Here is a 24228-nt window from a genome sequence, read left to right as displayed (position 1 = left end):
GTCATTAAAAAGTCAACATTTATGGATATTTGACTGAGCCAGAATTTTGCATGTGCAATACTAAAGGGTTAACACACTCGCCTCAGGCTCAGCTGAATCCCTGTTGTCAGAGTCCACAGTCAAAATATTCACCATAGAAAATACTCATACCTTTGAAACAGAGAATGCAAGAAAAAAGACACTTTACAAGCATAGCATGGAAGGATCCTAGGCCTTAAAAGAAGGATATGTTCTTTTAAAATATAATATATATTTTTTATATTTTTATATTTGTTGATTTTTTTTCACCCCCAATGTAACTTCTTTGGCCTCTTGGAGTTGTTTTTGTGGGGTTTTGTTATTTTTGCTGTTCTTGTTTGGTTTTGTTTGTTGGGAGTTTATATTTTCTATACTCTGAATTTATGTTCCTATCTCCTTCTCCTAGAATTAGTATCTCTCAGAGATACTAATGCACTGATGGAGAGCAGAGTGAGGGCAGAGGGAACAGCTTCATGTGGTTCAAAAGCACACACATATGAGTGTGCCAGAGCTTGTCTGGCTCTTTGCCATGCCCAGAAGGTGAGGAGTTGCCTTTAGAACTCTCCTGTTTTCAACAGGAAAGACAAAGTCTCGCCATACTATTTCCTCATCAAATTGACTTTCAGTTCATCAAGGATCAGAGATGAGCTGTCTGGAGACAGCTCTATCAGCCCTGCTGTGCACAGAACTCTAGGAATCAAAATTCCTTTCTTCAACTGATGATGCTCAACAATATATCTTAAATACAAATGTATTCTAAAAGTTTTTTTGAATTCAAATTTTGAGTGGAAATTAAAATCATTCGTTGTCATGATTATACTTTGCTTTTTTGGGGGATTGGGGAATACATGGAAAAAAAAATGAAGAATGTAAATGTTCAGATTTTGTTTCAATGGGGAAAAAAATTAAATGCTAAAAGCAGTGCTCTTTTCCTCTGAAAGTGTTTCCAGGGTAGTATATGAACTTCATTATCCATTGTGCCAAGTGTAGATTAACAAGTATTTTTATTTTTTCCCCACACAAAAGCTCCCTGAAACATACCAGAGTCTCAAGTTCAATATGAATTTTAAGAAAGGAATGTACAGTATATTCACCATAATGCATCCCATGAGATTTCCAGAGTGTTAGCAGTATAATAGCTGTAGTTTTATATTTCTGAGTTGTACTTTTGATCCCAAGGTATTCTGAAGATATTTTTTTAAACACAAACAAGTTTACTTGCTGCTGAGTTACGGTGCTGTAGGATACCGTGCTCAGCAGCATATGAAAAATTTTAACCCAAATGAGTTTCATGAAGTTGCTAGGGAAATTTTGGAAGGTAGGTTGAAATTGCCCAAGTTTTAGCTTTACAACAGATGAACATTGCTCCTTCTGAAAACATCATTTAATTTTCGGTCCCCTTAGAAAGTTAACTGTAAAAATTTCTTTGCAAAATAATGTAACTTTGCATGGGAAGTCCTTGTTACAGGACCCTACAAATTTTGCATCATTCATAAAGGGACTGGCAAATTCAAGGAAGAAAATAATACTCAGATATATTAAATATATTGACACTTCTGTATCAGAGAGTTTGAGGTACAGACTTGTGAGTGTTCAGAAAATATTGACAGTATTAATATCTGGTTCTCCTGGCATAGTACTCTTCCCCAGACATTCACAATTATCTTGGGCAGAAGAAAGGTGGATGGAACTTCAGTGTGACATAATCTTCTTAACTTTTACAACTAAATTCTTACAGGAGAGGTCTGCCCAGATCAAACACTTCAAAGGTAATGATATTAGAACCAGTACCACAGAGCAATTAATGGCCATTTTCAACATTAAGCAAATGCTTAAATGTCATAATCTAAAATAGAATAGCATGATTTAGTGAAGTGATAGTAATAATATTATTCTAATTATTTTTTCAGTAAAGTACCAGTACCATATAAATAATAGAAGTAGAGTCCTTGTCATGTGTGCCAATAACTTTTCTTTGGCTCATTTAATTATACTCTTAATAGATGTGAAAGTAAAATCCCTGCAAAGGGAGAATATATTTTATATAGCTCCAAAGGAAGTTATATATTCAGTTCATATTATTTCTGTGACATGAGCTAGCTCACAATGCTCACCAATATTTTAATTTGGAAAAAGAAAATAAATCAATCTCTCTGCTTCAATTTTTAGTGACCCATCAGAAACAGAGCAATAGTTTAAATGAACAATTTAATTTGTACTGTCTCTATGAATATTTGATCTAAATTAAGTATCATGTTACCTTTCCCTGCTGTTCCTGCTGACAAAGCTAATTTTCTTTTTCAATTCAACTTCAGTACAGGCAGCTGCATTTCTCCCAGGCAAAGGAAAACCCACCTTTTATTAATGTAGTTTAAAAGATTTGTACTTTGAAACAACATAAGACAACATTTAACTGTTCACTTCAACGAGTAGAAAGTTGACCTCCCTTGGGAGAGTGTGGCAGTGCTACACTCATTACATTCTAAGTAGAACAAATAGATGCCTTGGTCAATTATGATTATGCTGAACAAAATATTATATTCTGATATAGTCTGTAGCTCCCTCAGTTGCCTCATCACTGCAAGTGTGGTGTGAAAACAAGGCCAGGTCTAGGAAGACGTGCTATAAGTGTATCTATTTTCCACTGAAGACAATGTATGCATATATGCCTAGGTTTCGCTATTCAGTGGGTCATGTTGGATCTTTGTGTGGCAGCATGTGGTATCATGATATAACCCACTGAGTCTGCAATTGAAGGGGAGGCTGTTTCCTTGGATCCTGCAGGATTTTGGAGAGGAAGTTTGTTTGAAGCCATTTCAAAGGGAGAACTCTGAACTGTATAAATATGTGTCATCATATAGTTGCAGTTAAGTTTATTTATTCTTTTCTGTTCCTTTCTTTTGTACTCAGATGGTGTGGAAGTTTCTTTCCTCTTTTCCTTTCGTCTTTAAGACCTCACTGCTAAAATAGCCAAGGCACGACTGTGCAATAGAGGAGAAGTTCTTGGCCACTGACACTGTGGAATACATGTCATGATTATAAAAATTGAGAGCAGAAAATAGAAGCAGTGTAAGAATAATAAGACATGAATGAATACTCCTTTTCATAAAGTAGAAATGCAATGTTTTCTTGGGTGAGTGCTGATGACTGATGATTTAGAGATTCTGGGATCTTTTTAAGTGTATGTCCTGGCTAAGGAATTACAGGAATTACAAGGGGCTTCTCTTCACAGTGTTCAGACAGCTCTTATATATTTTGCCCCCAGAGCTCCTCACCAAAATCTTTGGATTAAGTAGTGAATTGTCACTTGAACCGGTTGAATCAAAACCTCCTAGATATCGAGCTCTGGGTGATTTGCACTTTATTTTGCTCATGTTAATAATAAAATAGGCATAATCAGATAATTAAATTTAAAATTGGAACCTGGAATACAATTTTAATCTCAATAGATCAAAACACAGATTGTGAAGCTTGATGCTATTAAAGCTATTAACATGTTTAAATGTTATTTCTTTTGCACATATGCTCAACTACCACCATCAGCAATAAACAATTTGATGTTCTTGTCATCATAATTTAAAGCCATACATAGCAAAGAATGACCACAAACTCTAATTTTAATTTCAATTTGTGAAAGTTTATCATTCCCATAATGAAAGAAAATAGCAGCACCTTCCTCATCAAAGGCTCTGGGAAAAAATGATTTGGGAAATTACTCTAAGTTGTTCATGTGAGTTTATGAACATCAAGTATGATTTGGAACACATTTAACATATTGCAAACAACTTCATAGGTAGGAAGTGATATATTTCTTGCAGGCTCAGACATGCAGAGAAGAAACAGATTGGTTTGGGACAGCTGGAGACAGCAGGGCTTATCATTTCTTCAAACGTCCCCACTGCTCAATTCTCATTCCACCAGAGTATAGCTTGATTATAATTTTGAGAGACAGAACTAAAAGTCCATGAAACCTTGCTGGTTGTCAGATGTGAGGAGAGCATATAAAGACTGTCCAGTGGGGAGTTCAAAATAAAAGCCACTATATCAAAAGAAAGTGTTTCTACATAATACTGCAAACAAAATTAGAAAATGGTATTCCCTAAGGAAAATGAAGAAAAGTGAGTTCAGGTCTTGGTACACTTGAAAAAAAATGGTTTTCTATCCATCCATCTCAGTGCTATCAGTGATACTTTGAGGCTGTGTTCAACCCATCTTTCCATGCCTTATTTTTCCCCTGAGGGAGAATTCTGATGTTGGAATCACAAACACATTTGTAAGTATTTGTATAGTGGGCTTATTTGGGGTAATAATAATATTTTGCATCTTTCTTCATGATTTGTCATGATTTCCAGAGTCAAGAATTGCCCTTTAATACAAATTAGACACAAAAGTCAAAGATTACTTAAACAAACTCTTAGAAATATACCACTGATATATTCATGCAGTGTGGTTTTGTGCAAAAAATAATCAGTTACTATTCAGAAAGAGAGAATAGAGCACAGACAAAGTCTAAAAAACACTTTATGTATCTCTGGTTTAAATATCTGATTCCCATAAAATGTGACACTGAGTTCTCATTACTTGTAAAATTAGTGAATTTGAAACATGTTGCACTTAGTTGATTTTTTAGGGAACATCTAGAAGATCTTATCTGCAAACCCAATAAATTCTGACTTCATTTACATCTGAGAAGAACAGGTAACAGGAGAGGAAGAAAGTCTATATTGTATCCAAACCTGGTTTGAGAAGCCTCTCAGTGGTATAACTCTCAGCTGTAACAGCCACAAAATTAGTTAGAAAATTACAGGAGGGAAAGAGCAGTAGACAGAACACAAGCTCCTTCCTTACAACATTTCTCTTAGATGTATGAACTAGCACCCTTCCTTTAAAAAGTACTAGAAGAGTTTTAGATGTAATTGATCAAAGCACAAACTGTGTGCTGGGTTCATCCTTATTCAGGATTAATTAGGCTTAATTAATGTTTATGTGAGGATAACTTTTTTCCTGAAACCTTGATGATTGCAGTGGACCAAGCCCTTAATATTAAAGCTTACTTTAAAGGCAACAACTCAAACTGCACCTTCTAATGCTGTTCTAAATAATTTGGTAACTGCTGATATAACTATCACAATGCCAAATCCAAATAAATACCAATTCCACAGCTTTAGTAGCAAAAAATTTCTGATAGAAGACCCCATTTCCTCCCAAACTGTGAGCTGACTTTCGTTTGCTGGACTCTTCTCAGGATGACAGCTTCAGATCACACTACTGCAAAGTGCTCAGTTATTTTAATGGGGCTCAAATTTACTACATGAAGCGTATCATTTAGTTCTGTATGCAACTCCAGGCTTTTTTGGCAAGACATTACAGAGTCATATATTTTGACAGCTATAGCTTTTCTGCTTATTCTAAAGGACATTTAAAATTGCATATCTAGTAATACCATAAATTAAATTTAAAGTTAAGTTTTACAATAAAGTGATTTAGAATAAAAATACACTTCATAGCCCTACAAACTGATGGCCATTCAGCATATTCACAATCTACTTTTAATTTTATAACCAAGTATTTTGCTCTCTACAATATTTGAAGGGTTGTTTTGTACTGAGAAAAATAACAAGGAAAGACAGATTATCTCTCTCTTGTGGCACAGCCTACACTGATGTCTACAATATCCTTACCAACATAAGTAGTGCAGAGTTGTGATCCACTGATCAACCCATACGTTGCATATTCAGAGCTGCCCCTAGCCACTCTGTCCCTAAAACATTTTTGAAAATGTGGATGTGTTTCAGGCTAAAACTGCACTACTGACATGCCTTCCACTTCTCATTGCCATGAAAATTTATCATTTTGGGGTTAATCTTCCAGGGCAACAGCTTGAAATGTTTGCTCTAGATTTCAGTTTTTTCTCTGTGTGAACACAAGTAGCTTTCTAGAGCTATTCAGTATTATGTTTTCCCTTCTTGAACCATCTTCATTGCTAATCTTCCCCACTGTAGGGAGGCCCCATCTTCATCTTCTTTCTTTTCTTTCCACTGCTAACAGTAGCAGTTTTCATTTCTACATCACACCAGCATGTGTAATGCTTGCTGCATAGGAACCAAAGCTTTTGTGTCCTGGCAAAGCACTAAGAATGGAAAAAATTGCAAGCAATTACAGTGTCAAATAATTAAAATCTTGTGAAATTTTTTATGAGAGTGACAATGAAAGTATGATTGGAAAACAGGGGAAATGCATCAGTTAGCTTTCAGCTGAATTACCATGTTCTTCCTTACTCCCTTAATGCAAAGGAGGAAAGATACCTTTATTTCTCAAGTTTGGATTTGAGCTGACTGATGAACTATGACTAGCCATTGCTAGTTTCTTGAGAAAGAAACCCACACTTTTTTTTACTCTTATGTACTTCAGCTGAATATATTTGATATTGAAATTCTTAAGAATATAAACCCCATACTGATATTTCATGAAGTCATTTTTCAGAGGAGCAGATGGGGAAGTACTTTGAATTTTTTCTCAAACATTATTCAAATGGGGCAAGTCCAAATCATATTCTAATGCAACTTGTAAGTCACAAAACCTGCAACACTTGCAGGGAGTAAATGCCTGTGAATATTATGCAGTTGAAGTAGAGCAAGAGTGAAAATTACAAAATTATGTATATAATCTCAAAACATTCTTCATTTCATAGTGTTCATGTAAAGTGGAATGCAAGGGAGTTTTGATAAGTACTACTCTAAAAAGTTACGTGAGTATTTGGGAAATGGAAAACTGGATGAAATTTGCATTTCAGGACTAGCTTGGGTAAATCCTACCCTTCCATTCAGAACTGTGACCTTGTAAACTTTTCCCAATATAGTAAATAAAAATTTTCTTGTCATAATAGGGTCTTAGTTTTGGGCCATGACTGGAGGGAAAGGCATAGGACAGAAAAATTAGAAGTATTAGACTTCAGGAGTCTGCATTGTTTCCCCACTGCTCCCTCTTAAGCTGGCAAATGAACCTGGCAGCAGCAGAAATGAAGATTTGACTGGAGCTTTGGAAGAGCTTCATGGGGAGATGTGAGCAGCAGCCCTTGGGGGCTGCTATAATTTATGATACTTCATGGACAAACCCATCTATTCATCCAGTATTCAAGACACATGAGAGGATATTCAGCCCTGTTTGCCACACCTGTTCTGCCCATCACAGGGCACATCTCAGAATCTGATCAAATTTACTTTATCTTTGCTGAAATACTGCAAAAAATTATTTCTCCTTTTATTTTTACTATATGATTATAAGTAGGAGTAAATAAATAATAACCAGGAACTGTAGGAAGTTTGTTTCATAGGTTTAGTTCTACTAAAGCAGTGGCTAGTCATAGTTCATCACTTCTTATGTTGCATTTAATTTAACATTTTTATCATTTTATCAGGTATTCTTTTGAAGGGATTTGGTAAACACAAGGGGATTTGTACAGTCTTTTGGGTAGTAGATAGGAAAAGTTAATTTAGTGATTTCTACAGCCTTTGTGAGTTTTCTTTTTCAATTATTTTTGAAGGTAATTGTGAACTCTGCACAAAGCAATCATGTAGGGCTATTTCCAAATTTGTGAAATATATATTTAATGCCAGTTATTAATTTATCCCATGTAGATGAAGCAGCAGCTGTAATAATGACATTCTAATTGGTTTTCATGGCATTAAGCAGCATATTAGCTAGAGGTTTACAGCTTCTTTGTGTGCAGTATTTGCTGGTGACAGTTTCACAACAGCATGTACAAATGTACCTTATTACAGTTTCAGTGTATAGGAAGTATTAAATTCCATTTGGAATAGGCATCAGCTTTAGGAAAAGCTTCTAAAAGTTCCCAGAGGGCAGAGATCTGATGTCATGAAGCAATGCAGTACCTACAGCTGCTAAATGAAACTGTTCTCTCTACATTTGTTTCTATATACACATGGCATAAACACTTTTAATCTGGCATTCAATTTCGTACATTGTTGTTTTGTAATTACAGGTGTTTATAATACTCCATGGGATTCTGGGTTTTTTAAGGTTCCTTTCACTGCTTTCTAGTTTCTGAGTATGAATCTCATGGTTTAAAAAAAAAAATAAATAATGCAATCATTAAAGCTTGAACCATTTTCTTTTTCTTCTTTTTTTCTTTTTTCAATTTGGTGTTTGGCTTTTTGTGGGGAGGGACAGTTGAGGGAAGCAAAAATTTCTACATATTTCTGTGACTTCAGAAGCTGATTTTTTTTACACAGTCAAAATACTAATGATCAGATCCCAAGAGCTAGAAACAGTAAAAGTTTAGACTTTCTTCACAAGGAAACTAAATCTGATAGTCTCATTCAAACGAGGCAGAAATGATCACACATTTGTCAGAAACTCTCTGCCCTAGTTACTGTGCAGCAGGACTACATGCACATCACTTCAGACAATAAGGAGTTCCACCCTGCACTGATTAGACTCAATAGTACTATTTTATACTGATCAGAGGGCAAGAGACTGACAGCAAAAAAATACGCCTTTAAATACAATCGTTTGTGAAGTACGTGCATTCCTTTTCTCATACTTGATCTCAGGAGACTGATAAAAGTAATTTTTTGACTCTCCTCATCTTTTAACACTCATTTTCATCCACTCTCTTTCTTTACCTGTTTGACAAAAAAGGATCCCCACGTGAAGTTTCCAGCACAGGTTCATTAATCCATCTGTCCTGGTGTCCCTGGGTGCTGTGCCTCAGTCTGCACTTCCCAGGTGTTAGCGTGTTTCCTGCATGCTGATCTCCTGGCCGCAGTGAAGCAGGCATTGATTCAAGCCAGCTCACACTCGCATCGCTTTGTCTCCCTTTCATCCATTTCTGAACAGTGGCACTGAGCTCCTCGCAGCAGAGTCAGAAAGGAAGGGAATGAAAATGAGATTTTAGAAACTTGTAAGGCTTGCCCAGTATTTTTCACAGGGCATGACAAACCTTTCTCATTAGGCATGAGATCAAAATGGAGCCTGACAGCTTTCTCAGAGAATTAATAGGAGTTTCAGCATTGTGTGCTGAGTCTGATCATGAACCATGAATGTGGCCAGATCCCATGTTCAAATTATGTTTAATAATGTGAATCAAGTAAATACAGGACTGCTCTCTCTGTATTTGTCCCCGGTTAATTTGTCTGGAGTTTTTCTGTGTTACTAAGGCAAAAAGAAGAGCTGAAAGGAGAAGTTGAGTGCTGCATCTTTGTCTGAGAAATATTTTCTACGTAAAAACAATTCAGGTCTGAAAACTGATTATGTAAGGTTGCCATCTTTCAGTCAGGAGATTTGCTTGCTCAGGACCACCTGCTAATGTGAAGGCTGGAATGCCGTCTGCTCTCTTTCATGCTGGCTGGGTCCAAGAGCACCTATACTCCAGCGAGGGTAGGAGCTGGGCACTTTACCGACTCATCAATCATGGACAGGCTGCTGACTAATTTCCATTATAGTGTCCATCTGTGTGCCTCATTCTATGGGGACAAAAAGCCACTCTGTAATTATGGAAAAGCCTCTAATTATACCTGAGTAACTTCATGAATAGAAATAGGGATGCACAGATCAAAGTTTGATAAGTATTTAGCCATCCACAGGCTTCACAGCTAGTTATGGAGTTTGAGCCAGAGAGAAGTTACCTATGTTTCCCTGGGCCACAGTGTAGGACTGGTAAGGAAAAAAAGGAAAGGGTTTTGTCTTCTTCTAGAAAGACGGAATGCCTCATTTTGAAACTCAGTGTTAAGTTTGAAAGCACGCTCCAAAGAAAACTGTGGAAAAATAAATGAGCAGTATGTATAGCCATAGGGTAAATTAAATCCCTGAAGAATTCTATAGAAACTGTGTATGAAATGATTTTGAGAAATTGAAACACTTATGGCATACAGATCCCAGGAAAACATCTAGGCTTTCTGCACAATTTTCTCTTCTTTTGTCATTTTTTGTCGAAATGTCCTGGGGAACTGAAGGTCTTGAACTCTTGTATGATCACATAATCTAGAGTCTTTATTGCCATTTAAGAATGTGTGCAGCATATGTGCTGTTCACCCTCCCAGAGGAATTGTAAAATATTTTGTGTGTTACTGGCATGAAGCTGAGTCGAGGAAGGTTTAGGTTGGATATAAGTAAAAGGTTTTTCACCCAGAGTCTGGTTGTGCACTGGAACAAGTTCCCCAGGGAGGTGGTCACAGCACTAAGCCTGACAGAGCTCAAGTTTGGACAATGCTCTTAGACACATGGTGTGAACTCTTGGAGTGTTGTGTGCGCCTGATGGGTCACTTCCAACCCAGAATATTCTATGATTCTATGATTCTGGGTTACTAATGGCCAAAATGCAGCTACCTAAATCACACCTAATCTGTAGGAATCACAGACAAGCCATGTATTTCAACAATGTCACACAAATTAACCTCTACAATTTGTGAGAGGAAGGTTAAAGTCAGTCTGTTAGAAATAAAGAGTTTGAAGAGTTAAAGCATTGAACCAACATTCCACTTGGAATGATCTATCTTTTAAAAGAATGTCATAAAAGGCTATATTTATTAATATAACACTTGGGAGCCTTTGGATTATGTAGCAGCAAGGTAGTGTTATTGCAAAAGAAGTTTATGCAACATTAGACTGAGAACTACTGGTGTAAAGTTACACACACAGCCATGTCAGGGTCACAATATAAATATGATTTAATGTTATTCAGTAGGAACAGTTGATGGGATTGCAGTAGCTCTCATAGACTTCAAGAATTGCCACAAAACACACTGAAAAAAAATGACCAAAAAGTTTTGGCGCAATCAAAATGTGGATTTAATATGTAAAAATGGTGAATTGTCACAGCTTGAATTGCATGCTATGGTAACTATCTCCCAGTCCCGCAGTCAGATTTACCCTGGCAAATCCCAATGCAGTCACATTCCATGTGAGCATAACCATCTGCTTGTGTGAGTTGGACTTGTCGCTAAGGGCATTATTTAGAAGATGCTTGTCTCTGTTACTAATAACACTTAATGCTAGAACATCAGCTTTAAAAATGCAATCGATTTTCCACCATCCATCATTTAGTTACTCTGATTTCATTCTCTGTGAATAATATACATGGCCTCTCTTTAGAGAGGCAGCTCTACTTTCAGACTTTTTAAAAAATTCTGTAATTGCAACAATTACAATGCAATGAAAAGACTGTATGTTCTTATGCAGTTTCAAAATAAAAATAGTAACAAGGTTCCTATTTTTATTTAATTCATGTCTCATGCTCTGCTTCTTGCACAGTATCTGTTCATAAGTCTGTTATGGATGTTGGCTGCTTTCTGTTATTTTTCTAAAAATTGCATTAAAATGTTTCCAGGATGAAAGCTGAAATTTCAAAACTCAGGACCAATATGACACCATCCTGAGGTTCTGGTAAAGTTTATTATGTTTCATAAAATAAGATTCCTCTTTACTGGCTAGTGTTTATTTGCTATGCCAGGTGGAAGGGAGGTGTTGCTAGGAAGATTGACTGGGATGTCCTGAGAGACCCTGATGCCAGCTTTGTCACAGACTTGATGTCAAAGTAGTTCTGATTTTCTGCATCACTTACCTCCTCCATGCAATGTGCAATTAGGATGACAACACTTAATCAACTTAAAGGGGAGCCATTAGACTTAAGATCTCTATTAAAACTCTGTGCTGTGATTCTCAAGAAGCATTGAAGACTTAAACCTGGGCCAGGGGTAAATGAACAGTATATTGGCTAGTTTCTAGAGTGGAGAAGAACCTGGGAGAGGAAAAAAGTCCATCAATCCCAGCACTTCATGGAGGACTTCCAAAACAGTGCAGATGTGTTTGCAAAAACCAGAATCTTCTTCAGCCTGAAGATAGCTCTTCCACAAATGACCAGAGCTACATTAAACCTTTCCATGTGGCCAGCATGTTTTGAAGAAGATACTTTAGGACCTGGAAACTGAAGAAACACAGAGTACAGTAATTTCTTAGTAGCAATATTTTTTGTTGCTGCGTTCACAATTTATTCTTTGGCTGGCAGTATCCCAACCCATGTATTTTTATCATACTTGAACAAAGTCAAGTACCATGATGGTGCAAATATATACGTATATGACCCAGAATAAATAATCTCTTCTGTCTGAGAGGGCTCAGCACTAGAAAAAACAAAAGCATGCAATGTACCAAGCATAGTCTAATAGCATTAAACTCTTATTTTAGGTTACAGGGGGGTTATATAGGCAGGATTAGAAGAAACCTAAGATTGTACAACCTTGCCATTCCCCATGAGAAACTAGTTTTGTTAATGATTTCCAGGACAGTGCTTTCAAGAAACAACAGAGAACATGATCACTGTGTTCTGTGGATGGAGTATTACCTGCAAATTTGAATAATATGTCTCCAGACAATTCAGCAGCACCTGTGACACTAAAAAGATCTATTTATATTCCACACTTCATGTTTTTGGCAGCTTGATGGGCTGCATCTTCCATCATTCTGACATACTGAAACAGAGCTCAATGTGACTCAGTAGAACAATGAGCATTAGCTGCTGGGATTGAAGTTTTTTGTTTAACCATCATCTATCCATCTATTTAAAACCAAGCATATAAAGACACTTTTCTAATTACCTGAATTAAAGGGGTTATCTGAATACCTGTAATTTTTTATGACCAAACAAAAATTCATTATTTCAACTAACATGTTCGCGTCTGTTCAGAGATGCCCAGGTATTATTCATGTTGAACTGAATCAACTACCCTGTCTGAATGTTCAGTACTCCCATTAAACTCCCTGAGAACTTGTTCTGTAAGTTGATGCTTGCAGCTCAGAAAGGCAACCAGACCTCAGCCTGCATAAAAAGCAGTGTGGTCAGCAGGTTGAGAAGGCGATTCTGCCCCTCTGCTCTTCTGATATCCCACCTGAAGTGGCGGATCCAGCTCTGGGATCCCCAGCATAAAAAAAGACATGGACCTGTTGGATTGGGTCCAGAGAAGGACCACAGATATGGTCAGAGGACAGGAACAGCTCCTCTCTGAATACAGGCTGGAAGAGTTGGCATTGTTCAGCCTGCAGAAGGCTTTAGGGAGACCTGATTGCAACCCTTAAATATATAAAGGGGCCTTATAGGAAAGCAGGTGGGAGACTTCTTACCAAGGCCTGCAGTGATAGGACAATGGGCAGTTTTCATCTGAAAGAGGGTAGATTTATATGTAATATAAGGAAGGGTGCCTTTTCTGCATTCTTTTTCTGCAAGGGTGGTGAGACACTGGATCTATTTTCCCAGAGAAGCTGTGCATGCCCCGTTCCTGGAAATGCTCATTTCCAGGTTTTTCTGAGCAGCCTGGTTTAGTGGAAGGTTTCCCTGCTCACAGCAGGGAGTTTGGAACTAGATGATTGCTAAGGTTTATTGCAACCCAAATCATTCTGGGATTCTCTGAAGTCCACACTGTTGGACTACAGTACACAAGAGTTGCTGAACCAGATTCAATATCACAGACTAACTTATTTACAATATTCAGTAAAAGAATCTCCATAACATTAGAGTGTTGTCATGATGAAAGGGAAATAGTGGAGTCACCATGCCTGGAAAAGTTGAGAAAACAAGTGGAAGTGGCACTATTGCCACAGTTTAGTGGTAATATTAGGTCTGAGGTTGGATTTGATGATCATGGAAGTCTTTTCTGTCATCCTGTGAAAACAAGGAGTAATTGAAAGCTCAGGTAGATAGATATGTTTGTGCACTTACAAATTTTAGTATCTAGTTCTGCAAGCCATTGACTGTGTTGGGAACTGCACTGGCGCCCTGTAATCTCCCAGGACAGCAGCACAGGACAGTGAAGCTCTCAGGCTCAGACCATGTTTCTGGTGTGCAATCCCATCAGTTAAAGAACAGGCACAAGTGCTGGGCGTTGCTTCAGCCTGTCCAGCTGCTCTCTGGGGTCAGCTGTCACTAGCCTGAAGCGTCAGAAGCTGCCTCCTTCCTCAAGTTGTCTCCTCTTTGATTTAGTGAGGAAGGCATGTCTTTGTATAGCAATGTCCTTCCTTCTTGTCTTCAGTTTAATTAGCAATGCCATCATTCCATTCTGGATATATACATATATGCTTGGGGGGCTACTTGAGCTGTATTACTTTGTTTTTCTCCTCCCTCTTTTTTTTAAAAAGGGCCATGCAAATACATATCTTAAAAGATGCATCACAAATTACAAAAATGTAAACTGTTCTTATTAAGGACAAAAAGATAATGCAGTCAGATTTCATTATGCATATGTTATAAGAGTAATTGCCTTTTGCAGTTACAAGACATTCTATTTGCATGCTGGAGATATTCATGGAGACAGTGCATAACAAACTGTCTCTCAGCTCAAGAAAAATAGGCTGAAACCATTGCCACCATGTTATTATAGACAATAAAGAAGTAATTAAATGTCTTTAACTGCCTTCCTTTTAAATGTCTCTAACTCAAATTACTTTCCCCCTATTATTCATTTTTACCCTTATTGTAAATGTATCAATCTTGTAAATGTTCATGTTTGGTGAGCTCGCTTTTGGTAACTGACTAGCTAGGGACAGACCTAGGAAAAATGGGAGACTCTGTGCTCCCTGACTTTGTGAAGAGGTCAGGCAGAGAGCTTGTACGGATCATAATGTTGAGGGTAAAAGGAAATGAAGAAATGAAAATAGGATCAGAATTCAATATAGTCTGGAAAATAACATCAGGAAAATAGGTGGTATGGGAAAAATCAACAGTCTGAGCTGGAAATTACTCGTTCCATTGTAGTAGAACTCACCATTAAGACGATGGTCAGTTCCTGAAAAGGCCAATATGAAACACATTCCTCTCCTACCAGCTTCAAAGCTTGTGTACACTGTTCATTTTCTCTCCCTCCTTACTAGCTTTCTCTCTCCAGCTCAGATATTGATGCTTCCCTTTTGCCAGGGTGTGTACAGGCATGGGAGAAAAGGACATTTCCTATGAGTCCATCACTCTGTCCCACTATTGCCTTCCTGGCTGCACTCCCAGAACTGGCTAATGATCGCAGACAGCATATGGTCTGTGAACAGGAGGATTCTTGTTTTTAAAAACAAAGATCAGGTGGGAAAGAGAGCTGGAAAAGAGAGCTTGAAAGCAATGTGTAAATGATAGGAAGTCAATCAAGGGAGGATATGATATGAAGCTCGTGAAACAGACATACCAGGAGAGATTTTGTGGAACTACTGCATGCAGCTGGAGGCTTGCTGCTGGTAGGGGAAGAAAGTGGCAGGAAAGCAGACAAGGAGCTACACAGCTTCCATACTGGTACCTTGCATTCAAAAGAGTCTGCACACTTTCCTGGTCAATGCACATACTTTGTAAGACCCCCCATATCCTGCTCCATGGCTCACATCCACAGAGGTGTTTGAGTAATTTATTCCTGTTTAAGAACTTATCCATCCAAATTAGTAGCAATTCATGGGTTTTTATCTAGCAGAAGCAGTGGGCAGAGCTCTGATTCGGAGTATTTCACTGAAATGAAAAAGATCTGAAGTGCTTACACAGGAATTTAGTGCCTCGTTCTCTCTAAGTACTTTTCTGGATTGAGAGAAGTCTGCTTTCTGTGCCACCTGATGCTGGTTTGATCCAAAGCCTGAAATGTTTGAATAAGAGAATAATTACAGGGGAGATTTTCCATTAAAAATAGAAGATTGGAAATGTAGCAGGCATTCTCAAAATAGGTATAGGGTTTTTTTGTTACTTCTGTAACACTTCCTTATGAAAGTCCTGAATCAAAAAATAACAGCAAAATTAGGGTAGCCATTGAGGTTTATGTTTACTTTAATGAAACAGTTTTGATACATGTCCATATTTCTCCACCACTATGATACGCATATTACAATGCAGTATTTTTCTCTGCATGCCCTTTTATTTTGCACCAGTTTGGTTTCCATATATTCAAATACCATCAGCTACTAGTGGAAAACATCATAAAGCTTTGTTGCAGATAAAGAATAAAATATGAATGCGAAACATTTACTATAACCCTATTGGGAAAATACAGATAGCATAGACTTTCTTGTCCAATTTACAATGTAGAGGAATATTTTCATCTTGTGCTTGTAAATTCACATGAATATTTATTTCTGTAGACTGTGGCTTTCTTTCACCCTGAAAGCTCTCTAAAGATCTATCCAGATTTTTTCTTCTGCCCTTTCATTACAATAAAATGAGTTGGCTTGCTGATTCCCTAATTTAATCATTATTTGAATGGTGCAGATGCTTTCTGTGGTATTTATAAGACTGTAAATGTGTGCTGATTTTGCTCATAATAACTGACACACAGTGGGGCTGCTCTTCTCACATTAGGGATGGTCAGGAAGTGCAGACTACAGGGTTGTAGGTATTAACAATGGCTTTCATTTACTAATCCAAAGTGCTGTCTTTCCCCATTTTGATCATTATGGATATTTGGTTAGAATTAGTAGACCTGTGTTTCTATTGGGAAAGTGCTAACCCTTTTCTCAGTGCTGTTGAAATTCAGAAAGCTTTCTGTAGAAGAAATACCTTTCGTACACTGAAGCCATTTTCTGTGAGCAAAGCTAAATAAAAACCAACTCATCCTGCCATTGCACTCATCAAACCACACTGCACATTTGGGAAGGTACAATTTTCAGAGGTTTTATGGATCTGTGAATCATTAAGGGGTCTCCATGCATCTCTCTGTGAGGTACAAATGTTTTGCTACTTAGTATTTGTAAATATAATTCTCAACTTAATTCAGCGTGTTAAAACAAAACATAACAGAAACCTATCAAGTTTACTAGAATTGAAATCCAGGAAAACCAGACTAATAAACCTGTTCTTCAGGAGTATTTTCAACTACTTAATTTTTATTGAATTGGCTACTTCCTTAAATAACTGAGAATAGGAATTAGGGAAACATATTCAGGCTTGTAGGTTTGATTATTTTATTCTTGATCCCCCTGTTCATAGAGAAGCAGTGTACTGTACACGTCTTTGAAGGTGATAAATATGCCAGATGTGATTGAAAAATCCTAAAGTAGCATGTCTGAAAGACTGGGGGTTTTTTATTTATTGCAAACTTTTATTTATGCAAAAGTTTTCATGTAATCACTATCAATTTGAAATCACTGATGGATAATGATGAAAACATGAGACATGTGATTCATACCTTTCTTGCTCCTGCTTTTTATGTTTTTTGCATATGTATGGATCTCCAGTGAAAGAAAGAAAGTTGCCTAGGATATTCAAGAGTGCCTGAAAACTTGGGATGAATAGTCCTTTTTCATGTCCTTGAGTATCTATTCTGTGTCCAGCACCACTAAGAAGGTGTGCAGCTGAATGCCTTCCAAAGACTGGAGCTTTTCTCCTGCAAGTGGTTGCTATACTGCATTTTTGCCTCTAGGGAAATACTGAAAAGGAATTACATAGAAGATGGACTCTACTAAAGAAATATGAAAATTGATGAATGTAGTGGAGAAAAGTCATGCAGATGTTGTGATAAAAATGTAAAGGCTAATTTTTATTCCATTTGTGATTGGTATTAAGAAACGGAGCTTTACAGAAAAAAAAAACTACTTCCATCAAGCCATAAGGCTGTATTTTATCTTTGAATTCTTCTTGTGGTCCATACAGATGTCTTGAGCTTTGGTCTTCCAGTTCATATTATCTGAGGAGATGCTATGTCAGGTACAATTTATCAGAGTGTCTCTTGCTCCCACATCAGCCTGGCACACAGAACCCAAGTGGCACAGCATGCACCCAGGGACAGAAATCCCTGCTATTCATGCTGACTCATGCAGAGAGAGAATCTCCAGACAGCATATTTCTGTGCTACCAGTGGAGAAACCCAGAAAGCAGAATATGAATCTGAGAGTAGAAATCTGCCTGGAGCTCTTCCTTTTGCTCCTGGAAGAGAGCAGGCTGTTGAAGTATATCACCTGCTGCTCCAGCCAGCCGCTTTCCCCTCCAGCTGTCTCCTATTCACCTGTCACAGACCCTATTATTTTTTTGCAGCCTTAGATGATCTTTTTGTCCTTGCTTATGAAACCAACCTGTGCATTTTACAAAAGAAGCAGAAACTCTCTTGCTTTACCGGGGTTTGTGGTTGTTGTGGGGCAGCAAGCACAAGTGCATTTCAGGGGCTGCAGCCAGTTTGTGTAGCAGAGAAGTTACAACGTGGCTCCAGACACAGCAGAAGGAAGGCACCAGGAAGGCAGAGTGAAAGCAAATATTGAAGGAAGCCTGGAGAATGATTACTGAGTCCCGGCACTGACTTGGGGCACCGTGCCAGAGGCTGGGATGTGGACAGTCAGGGTGCATTACTGGCAGAGCAAGAAGTGCTGGGAGATGATGGCAGAGCAGCTCTCACCCCGTGCTGTAGGTCAGACCCTCTGGCTTTATTGGCTCGCTGCAACCTGTCGATCCCAGTGGCGCACGATTACCCAGCCATGTCAGGGGTGAGGAGTGAAGCTTTCTGGTGATTAGTGTCAGGATAGTGACAACAGGCATCACAGCAGGCTTTGAACTCGCTGTGCCCAATTCCTCAGGTCTAAAACGTGCAGCTAGTAGTTTTTAGGAATAGCTCTTTAAAAAGGCAGCTACTGCCTGACTGCCAGCACCAAGGAGAGCAGGATTTAGTTTCTAAAGCGCACAGACTGATAAGCAGCTCTCCGAAGGGCCACAGGGGCTCGGGAAGGATGGAAAGTCGCTGCAGAGGGACATGAGGCTGAGCTGCAGGCAGCCTCACAAAGGGAGAACTGCTCCAAAGAAAGCCGAGGGGACACAAGGCTGAGACCCCTTGAGAAGCCACCTGGATTTTCTTCGCTGCCCTCCTTATGCGAGACCGACACGGCAACTGCAAAGCGAGAGGGGCACATAGAGCCCCTGAGTAACTGGAGATGCAGGACACCTGAAACTCGGAGAGGACAGTGAATTACCCATCCCTCTGTTCTGCACACAGGGGAGGGAAGGGAGTGGTGAGTGGGAAAAAAACAAAAAAAACCCAAAAACAAATCTCTAAAAAAGCTGAACTATCCGTTCACACTTCTTTAGATACAAAGTTAAAACACCCGTCGCCCGAGTCTCCTTTTCGCCAAAGCTTGTACCCTGCTGCCATCTGCTGGGGTTTTTTAAGGAGACGGCATTGCTCGGGTATGCAGACGTGTGCCAGAGGAGAGGAACTAGGATTCTGCAAGATGTCGAAGTTGAGTGATCATACAAAAAAATGAAAATTCACCACTGAGACCTGCCTGCAGTCACCTGCCTCGCCCTTCTAATCCTTTTGAAAATCGAGTTAATTGCGTATTATTATTATTATTAACTGCCAGCACTTTGGGAAGAAATTAATATTTTGCAGCAATACTGTGTATTGTATGTTTTATTCTTCCTGCTGAAACACAGAGTTGAGGGAAGATTGATTGGTTGCTCTGACACAGTTCTGCACAAACTCTAGGAGGAGGACATAAAATAAAACAGCCATCAAAGAGAAAGTGGTGTCATTCCTGCTTGTGCTTCATTTTATGTCAATGGGAAAGTTGCAATTGAATCTTTAGAAAGGTTATTATCAGTCTCATATCTGGCTAGCAAAGCTGGCACAAAGCAGCAGCGATAAAGAAGAGCAGCCTGTGAACTGAAAGCAATAACACTGCAGACAGGGTGTTTTGTTAAACCTCTGGTCCCAGAGGGTGATATATATAAATAATGGGTTTATTTACTGAAGATATGATATTTTCCATCACCAGTGGCAGCAACAGATATAGTCACTCCACCACCACGTGATCCATGTTGTAAAAAAGTTTGAAATCCCACACTCAGAGCCAGTAGCCCATCCCGGCTTTTGCTTGCCTTCATTTAGAAAAAAAAAGGTTGTTTATTTGAGAGCCATTTAAGAAGTAACAGCTGTGTCTGCCATAAAATATGGTTTGGAAAACAAGACAGCCCTGATGTTTAACACCCTGACAATCTCTGATGTCTTTTATTTAAGTAATAAATTAGTGTTTAATTTTTATGGCATTACACATTACCCAGGAGAGTAATTTAGCAGGTCATTTTTAACATAGTGATAAAACTTGGAGTAATGGGATTGAAGCTGCCACTTTTGAAGGTTTGTATTGAGCAATACTACAAATTTAAGTTCCCTAACATGCATTCAATTTAGATTTAATAAGAGTTATTATATCTCATGTTAATTAAAATTGGATTATTTATTGGAAACACTTTCAGAGAACTAGCTATAGAGCTGTGGCTGCATATACCAAATTTGGCCTCAGAAGTGCCATAGAGTGTTTCTTCAACTCTTTTGAAATGCCAGATTTGGATTGAAATGTACCTTCCATATCACTCTGGTCACTATAGTGGCACTTGTGCAGATTTACCTCTTCCAGCGTGAAATTGCGATGGACGTGGCATGGAAAAGAGATACTTGGTGAGGATACATTCCTAAAAACTCCAGACTTTCAGTGTCTCACAGCCATGACACTGTAGCAGAGCATGGGATGAAGGCCCAAAATAATTTTTCTGAAGTTCCTCAAGTGTAGTGTATGTGAGCTGATGCCCTCATTGTCTCTCCTCTCACACCGCTTTCATTTTGCTCCTGTAAAGCACAGGGAGCTCACTAGCAGCTTGCCAACAGGTAAGCACTGCTTCCCTGAGCTCAGAGAGCATGTTCTTAGGGATGTGTTAGGCTCTGCCCAGCCTAATACATGAGTGATCTGCCTCTGCCAAAACCCCAGCCACAGCTCTGGGACAGAGCCAGAGAGTGGGTTCACACTGGCCAGACAAGTAATGTGGCTGAAGTTCTACGGGCCAAGAAGATTAGGTGACACATCCCTAGATGTGCAGGAATCCAGCAGTGACATGAGAAATAGTAACAAGGCTGTAAAATAAACCAAAACAAACAGGGGAATGAATGTACAGAGGATACATTTAACTCACTTGCTCTGTGGATCAGTGTTCCAGCTTCTTGTGGGATGGAGATCAAAGAAATAGACACAGAGGCAGCAGTGTAGGTAATGCAGGGAGAAGGACTTTTATCTGACGTTGCAAAAGAAAATTTCAGGCCTGTAACAGAAAACACTGTAGACAGCAGAAATACAAGACAAATGCCATTGCAAAGCCTTGGTTCCCAGCACTTCAATATCTAAGTAATGTTTTTGATGTCTCTGACCAGTTTGAGAAATCAACAGTATTCAAAAAATTGCTGGGAGGACAGAGACAGATAGCTAATATTCAGGAACCTGAATGAACAGCCAGTCAAGGCACAAGTTTCCTTCTCCTTAACCACATAGCGACTTTTTTTTTTTCTTTCTTTCTTTTTTTAATTTTTTTCTTGAGATTTAAGACCCCAAGAAAAACTGAAATGTTTCTACTGCTTCTATACAGTGTCAGCTTTTGTAGGTGTAAATTTATGTCATTGAGGCTGAAGAAAAATGATTGACCATGTCCGTTGAGCATCCTTTCCTCCAGTCTAAACACCTCCAGCTCCCTCAGCTGCTCCTCATCAGCCTTGTGCTCCAGACCCTTCATCACCTCTTTTGCCCTTCTCTGGATATGCTCCAGCATCTCAATGTCTTTGTTGTAGTGAGGGGCCCAAAACTGAACACAGGATTAAGGTGCAGCCTCACCAGTGCCAAGTACAGAGGTGTGATCACTTCCTTAGTCCTTCTGGTCACACTATTTCTGATACAAACACTCTTTCTCATACAAATTTCTATCAAAATGCTGTTGGTCACACTCCCTGGGATGTCCATGCTGAGGGAACTGATGTAATGGCAGATGAACACACAAGACATGACCTTATTATATGTGATGAAGAAGCCTGGACAAGAGAAAGATCCGTAATGAGATAAACTTAAGAACAAGAATGGAAGAAACAAGTAACAAAACTGAGGACCATCATTTTTGCTCTAGTTTGTTTTGTTGATGTGAATTATTCTCCTCTCAAAAGCAAAGGTTTTCTGCCTGGATTTTTGTTCAGACCATTTTCTGTTGTTGTTGTTGCTCTGGGCTAATTGTTCCTGAGCGCTTCTCTTTTTCTGTCCCTCTCCTTGATATCTGACATGCCCTATTTGAGGCTCAAATGGATAATGGCCTATAGGGAAGGTACCAGATCCTCTTCCTCATCTTTTTTTCAAAAGGCACAACCTATCAAAATACTGACACATTTGATTAGCAATGTTTACCTTCAAACAGGCCTATATTTAAGTCCCATGAGGAGCTAAGGCCAGAGACCTTCTGTTCATTAAGGCAAAATTCAGTATTTGGAAAGGGTACCTCTCTGACAAACATGCTAACATGCCAAATGTATTAGAAGGCCGATAACTTTTCCTTTTTGCCTTTTTATTTCTGCTTTTCCTTTCTGGAAGGACTGATAGCAGCACTCAGTTATGAGGATTCTTGGCATCAAGCCCAGCACGATTGTTTGAAGTCTGGATCCTTTCTGTGCAGAAACCTGTGATTAAGTCACCTTCAAACAGAACATCAGATCATGTCAATATCTTAAGTTTTCTATACTCGGTTATTACCCTCCCTGAGTAGATATGACTCATCATGTCTCCTTTTCAGCCATTTTGATTTGTGTTTTCCTCAGGACTAAAACTCATGGGAACAGGAGAAAAGGTTTAACCTTTTATTACAAGAGGTTGGTCTGCTAAAGCTTTTCAGTAGAAATACGCACAGGAGTTAAGACATACAGAAAACTGGGCATTAGGTTTACATTCGGGAGGAAAAGCCATAGCTGACATGTTGTTTTAAAGCTTAAGAAGAAAATCTGTACAGACCTTTAAAAAGCTTTGTGTGTCTGCAGGTTTTTTCTCCAGGCTTTTAATTCACACCATCTTTCTCTTCAATTGTCATAATATCAGATAAAATGTCTTATAACATGGAGTTGGATAAGCGTAAGAGACTTTAGAGCAGTGGCATATTCAAGTTGTAGAAGGACTAAAAGTTATTAAGATCAATATACCATTTCCTGATTTGCATCTATAATTAGTAGCAGAATATTTCCAATCCATTTTAAAAAATAATCTTCATTCTATGAAATACTGGTTCACCTTAGTAGAGGAGGAATCCATCTTCCTTTCAAAATAAAACCTGGCATACAATTGATATGGATATACAATTGAATATTATTCTGTATCTTTGGAAAGCATTATTTTTAAGTGGTGACAGAGGAGTAAGATGAGTTTGATTACTAAACTGCAGTAGTCTGCAAATAAATAATCATCTGATTAAAGTTAGTTTCTTTCTTTCTTAAGCCAAAACACACAGATCTGTGGATGAGACTGGGGGTGGAAAGGGGGGCAGGGGGTGAAGACACAGAAAATTCCCAATGAAATTAGTTTTCAAATCTAAAAATGAAGTAACAGAAGAGGAAAAATGCTAAGATAAAAGCTTATGAAGATAAAGGCTAGATTTTTGATTATCATATGACTTTTACAGGGGGAAAAAACACAAATGACTGCAAATAATCATCTTTTACCTAGATTTATCCTTTGACTTAGGAGTTGTTTGCTCTTTCAGTTATTTGAAGAATTGACAGAATAGAATAGAATAGAATAGAATAGAATAGAATAGAATAGAATAGAATAGAATAGAATAGAATAGAATAGAATAGAATAGAATAGAATCGAATAGAATAGAATAGAATAGAATAGAATAGAATAGAATAGAATAGAATAGAATAGAATAGAATAGAATAGAATAGAATAGAATAGAATAGAATAGAATAGAATAGAATAGAATAGAATAGAATAGAATAGAACAGAACAGAAAAGTACTGATTTTCTGACCCATACCTTTTCATTCCTTGGAGGGAGAGGCTGCTAATACTTTTGCAGAGTCAGTGAAACTGTAAACAGTGCTAAACTTGATTATGATACTTCTAAGTTACTCTTTCCTCTAATGGGTCAATCATTATCAACTACCTTTGAAACTGAAGAACTTGCCTTAACATCATGGTATCTCTCAAAGGAAATAGTTTTCTCAGTAAAAGCATAACCAATGGCATCACCAGTGTAAGCCAAAGAAATTGCATAATTACTCATCAGATGCGGGGGGGAAAAAAAATAAAAAAAAAAAATAAAAGCAAACACATCCAACACAGAGAAAAACAACCACAGAAAAAACCCTCCAACAAACACAGAAAAAACAAACAGACAACAGAAAAAAAACTGACAGGCCAGGTTTAATCTGCAAAATAAGCTTTCAATCCCTGCTTATTGTGTACT

At 38.3% G+C, this 24228-nt stretch overlaps 1 protein-coding gene and 1 long non-coding RNA gene across 5 annotated transcripts in view; one reads left to right on the top strand and one right to left on the bottom strand.

Annotated features, from left to right (window-relative positions):
* The window catches only part of CNTNAP2 (contactin associated protein 2), a 1026949-nt gene that overhangs the window by 879634 nt on the left and 123087 nt on the right, over positions 1-24228 (top strand). The gene's annotated exons all lie outside the window — the stretch shown is intronic.
* LOC131576452 (uncharacterized) lies at positions 8672-23897 on the bottom strand. 4 transcript variants are annotated; one of them, XR_009276982.1, is made up of 4 exons: positions 23797-23897; positions 21625-21818; positions 20936-21061; positions 19071-19190 (listed from the first exon to the last, which is right to left on the bottom strand). It is a non-coding gene; the product is annotated as an uncharacterized LOC131576452 (long non-coding RNA). The 4 variants fall into 4 exon arrangements; XR_009276983.1 differs by lacking the exons at positions 19071-19190; positions 23797-23897 and adding an exon at positions 8672-8890 and having other exon boundaries at positions 21625-23085; XR_009276981.1 differs by lacking the exon at positions 23797-23897 and having other exon boundaries at positions 21625-22623.

This window comes from Poecile atricapillus, chromosome 2 (assembly GCF_030490865.1).
Source record: "Poecile atricapillus isolate bPoeAtr1 chromosome 2, bPoeAtr1.hap1, whole genome shotgun sequence".
NCBI lineage: Eukaryota > Metazoa > Chordata > Aves > Passeriformes > Paridae > Poecile > Poecile atricapillus.
Note: the sequence above shows the minus strand (reverse complement) of the source record. Positions and strands in the feature narration are given on the sequence as shown.